Here is a 4,457-nt window from a genome sequence, read left to right as displayed (position 1 = left end):
AAAGCTGGTCATAATTGGGGTTGTTGTCCAATCTTAAGTGGTAACTTTCTTCTTCAAATGGTATAGACCGTAGCTTCAATGCCCTCATTACACTCATGGGACCAAAATCCACCATTGTTCCTCTCACAAAGCTTGTATATGACTCATCTTTCTTATCATACCTGACTGCATTTGCATAAAATTCTCTTATGAGATTTGCATTCACCTTAGTGACCGGGTCAGTGAGGAGCTCCCATCTTCTCCTTTCTACCTTCTCTGTGATTTCGGGGCATTCAGTCTTCTTAACTTGAAATCCCAGCTCATAAATGATTTCCTTATCAACCATCCACCCGTATTGCAATGCATGATGCAAGCTTCTAAATCTCTTCTCATCATATGGGTGTTCTTCCATGGGTTCCTTCCCCTCCCTTCTCTTAGAACTTGAAGATGCCATGAATGATTTAATATGTGAAGGTGGTAAGGTTGTGGAGACTTTTGGTTGTTTAGGGTTTTATGGCAATGAGGAGAGTGAGGGGAGGAATGTTTATAATCGGATAGGGGGTGTATTGTACCGAAATGAAGAGTGGTGAAGGTGTGTGATGACAATGAAGGGTGGTATGGACAAGGGTTGTTTATATAGAGAAGTTGTGAGAGAATGGAGGGTGTAGATTGATGAAGTGGTCACTTGATGGACGGTTGGGGTTATGCATGGCTAGAAGACAAGGATCATCACTTTATAATGGGGATTGCTCGGTCTTCTAGGGGTCCCTTTTTTTCAATGTTGCATGGCAACATTTTCCAACGTATTCCCTATTTAGAACAAGTGTGTAACCCCTCTTCTTTAAGTGGTGAAATCTCCCCCATTTAATTGTCCAATCAATCCCTTTTTATGCTTCTTTTCCTTTCCTATAAAGATTTGAAATAAGGAAATTAATATAAAAAAAATTAAAACTCTACAGCTAGAATAAAATGAAAGAAAGGATTTGATTGTTTGTTTATGAATTCCAACTAAGTAACTAACTATTGGTGGTTCCTTATATGCATTTTGGTGGCACCATGGGGTGACACCAAACTTAGTTTGAAGCAATGTGATGAAAAGTTTTGTTCAAGCTCCCAAGACCAGCATGCATCTTGGTTTGTTTTGAACACCAAACTTGTTCTTCACTATATACTGCATGATAAAGAATTCACCAAGTGTTTGTCAAGTTTGGGTTGAAATCATAAAGATTGACTTATTCATTATCATCTGAAAGCATATAAAACATGGGTCGCCTCCCATGAAGCGCTTCTTTAGCGTCACTAGCTTGACGTTTTTCTTTCATCATGGTGGTTGGTAGTGCTTAAAGTCCTCCCCTCTTGCTGTGGACTTATATCCATTGGTTGGATCAATGATCTCCACATGTTCTAGGGAAAGAACTCTATTGATAGTGAAGACCTTAGGTAATTGAGATGGTACAGTAGGGAGATTAGGAGGAATATCTGGGAAGTAAGATGAGACAACTCTATCCCCTGGAGAGAAATCTTTCGTAGGGATCTTCTTGTTCCTCCATCTCCTTGGTACCTTCTTCTTTATTTCTTTTGAGGTTGCCTTCCCCTTGGTGACCTCTTTTCTCCAAGGAGTTGTGATGCTGTCTTCACCTGCCTCTAGAGGTTTGGGTTCCTCCAACTTTTCTTTGAGCTGTGGCAATTGCTGTTTTCCTTGTTTATCAATTGAGGGGGTTTCAGAATGAACTGGCTGTGCTTCAGTGCTTGTTTCCTCCTTCAGTGTCTTCTTATCGTTTGTGCTTAGTTCCTTGTCCTCTTGATCTGTTTCTTGTGAGAAGTTGAAGACATTGAAGCTGAGTCGTTCATCATGAATTCTCAATATTAGCTCCCATTTCTCTACATCGATAAGTGCTCTGGCCGTAGCTAGGAATGGTCTTCCCAATATGATTGGGTGAGTGTGACTCTCTTCCATGTCCAGAATGATAAAGTCTGTTGGGAGAAAGTACTTCCCAACCTTTAGCAACACATTTTCCACCACTCCTATTGCTTGCTTTTGAGTTTTGTCAGCCAGTCTGATAATTACATCTGTGGCATTATCTCATTAATCTGCAGCCTCTTCACCAGGGATAAAGGCAGTAAGTTGATACTAGCCCCCAAATCACATAGTGCTCTATCGAACATAGTCTCACCTATGGCACAAGGGATATGAAAACTTCCTGGGTCTCTTCTTTTTGTAGGCAACTCAGGTTGAATAAGGGCACTACATTCCTTGTTCATCACTATAGTCTGCCCTCCCTTGAGTGAGCTTTTCCTCGGAAGAAGTTTCTTCATATACTTGATGAATGCAGGCATTTGTTGAATTGCCTTGATGAATGGTATGTTCACATGCAGAGATGCAAACAAGTCTAGGAACCTTGAGTATATTCTTTTTCCCATAGCACCATTTAGCAGTTGAGGGAATGGTGCATAGAGCTTCAGCAGCTCTTGTTGTGAGATTTCTGGTTCTTTGTGCTTTCTATCCTCCTCCTTTGTTGAGTTGTCTTCAGGTTGTTTGCGCATTTTGCCTTGCTTGTCTTCAATCTCTTGATCACTTGTAGTGACCATTTTGCAATCTTCCCATCTTACTTTCTTTGCTTCTCCCTTGGGGTTTTTCTCCGTGTCACTTGGGAAGCTATCAGTAGGTTTGGGAATCTTCTCAGCTAAATATCCCACCTGGAATTCTAGCTTCCTAATGGTCTCTCCCTGGTTCTTAATATTGGCTCGCACCTCCTCTTTGAACACCTTATTTTCTTGAATCTCTTGGCATATTCCTTTAAGTAAGGCTTCAATCTTAGAGAGCTTGTCATCAATTGATGAGTGATTTCGAGTAGATGTGCTGTTTTGGTTTTGATAAGTATGTGGAGAAGTGTTGTTGTGGGGGTGTTGAGATGTCCTCTGGGTGAATTGCTGGTGAGCTGCATTGTTGTTGGAGTTGCAACGTCTCTGGTCTTGGTTTTGATCTTGCTCACTTTCCCACCCAAAGTTCGGGTGATTTCTCCATCCAGGATTGTAAGTCTTGGAGTATGGATCATAGTTTTTCCTTGGTGAATTCCCAATGTAGTTGGCTTGCTCCTGACTCCCCTCTGCTTCTTCGTTTACTCCTTCTTGTGTTGTTGATGAAGTGGAGATTGCTGCTACTTGGTTCCTCTCCATCTTCTTGGTGAGGTCAGCCAGCTGCTGGGTAATGAGCTTGTTTTGGGCCAACAGAGCATCTACATTGTTTAGCTCTGTCACTCCTCTTGTGTTCCCTCTTTCGGAAGCATAGAAGTAGTCGTTTTCTGCTACTGTTTCAATAACATCTATGGCTTCCTCAATGGTCTTCTTCTTGTTCAAGGATCCTCCAGATGAATGGTCTACTGCCTTCTTTGACTCATAAGAGAGCCCTTCATAGAAAATGTGCAGCTGGACCCATTCGTTGAACATGTCAGGTGGACACCTCCTTGTTAAGTCTTTGAACCTCTCCCATGCTTTATACAGAGTCTCACCATCTTGTTGCCTGAAGGTTTGAACCTCAGCTCTCAGCCTATTGATTCATTGAGGAGGGTAGAATCTTGCTAAGAATTTATTCACCACATCCTCCTAAGTTGTCAAGCTCTCCCTTGGGAAGGATTCCAGCCACTTGGCTGCCTTGTCTCTGAGTGAAAAGGGAAATAAGAGCAGTCTATAGGCGTCAGGATGAACACCATTAGATTTCACAGTGTCACATATTCTCAGAAAGGTGGTCAAATGTTGATTGGGGTCTTCTTGAACACCTCCTCCAAACGAACAGTTGTTCTGAACAAGGGTGATGAGCTGTGGTTTAAGTTCAAAGTTGTTGGCATGGATTGTTGGCTTTTGGATGCTACTTCCACAATTGCCTGGGTTTGGATTAATGTAAGAGCCCAAAACTCTTCTATCCTCCCCAGCATGATTTGCTCTACCTCCTTTGCCATCGTTTTGAGTCTCTTCTTCATGATGATTTTCCATGTTTTCTTCCATGTTTGGTTCAAAGTATTCCTCAAACTGTTCCTCCTCTTCTTCAGCACCAACTACTCGTTTTTCTTTTGCCTCCCTCCTTAGTCTAAGGAAGGTTCTCTCCGGTTCAGAATCAAAGGAAGTTGAAGCCCCGCTTCTTCTCCCTGTCATACAACCAACAAGTACAAGCAGAGAAAATAGGTGCAGACAGTATTTGTGTCAGAATTGCTGTTAGTTGTGGGTGATGCAATATATCAAACAGTTAGTGGGTTAGCAAACAGAATTGAAAATAATAAAGAAAAACAAAAGAGTAGAGGGAGAAGGGAAGAAGTTTAACTAAAACAAAAAGTAAATCACTCAAACAGAAAATGAAATTCACAAAATAAAATGCTCAATCTAGTGATCTTCCAATCTAATCATTGTTGATGCACAATCAATCCCCGGCAACGGCGCCATAAACTTGATGCACAAAAAACTTGTCTCTCAACAAATCTCCCTTC

The 4,457-nt window shown here is 41.5% G+C and overlaps 1 non-coding gene across 1 annotated transcript; it reads left to right on the top strand.

The window, feature by feature from the left end:
- Positions 1-3,424: 3,424 nt before the first annotated feature.
- Positions 3,425-3,528, top strand: LOC112760733 (small nucleolar RNA R71). Its single transcript, XR_003181160.1, has one exon. It is a non-coding gene; the product is annotated as a small nucleolar RNA R71 (small nucleolar RNA).
- Positions 3,529-4,457: the final 929 nt, after the last annotated feature.

The sequence above is a fragment of the Arachis hypogaea genome, chromosome 16 (assembly GCF_003086295.3).
Source record: "Arachis hypogaea cultivar Tifrunner chromosome 16, arahy.Tifrunner.gnm2.J5K5, whole genome shotgun sequence".
NCBI classification, from domain to species: domain Eukaryota; kingdom Viridiplantae; phylum Streptophyta; class Magnoliopsida; order Fabales; family Fabaceae; genus Arachis; species Arachis hypogaea.
Note: the sequence above shows the minus strand (reverse complement) of the source record. Positions and strands in the feature narration are given on the sequence as shown.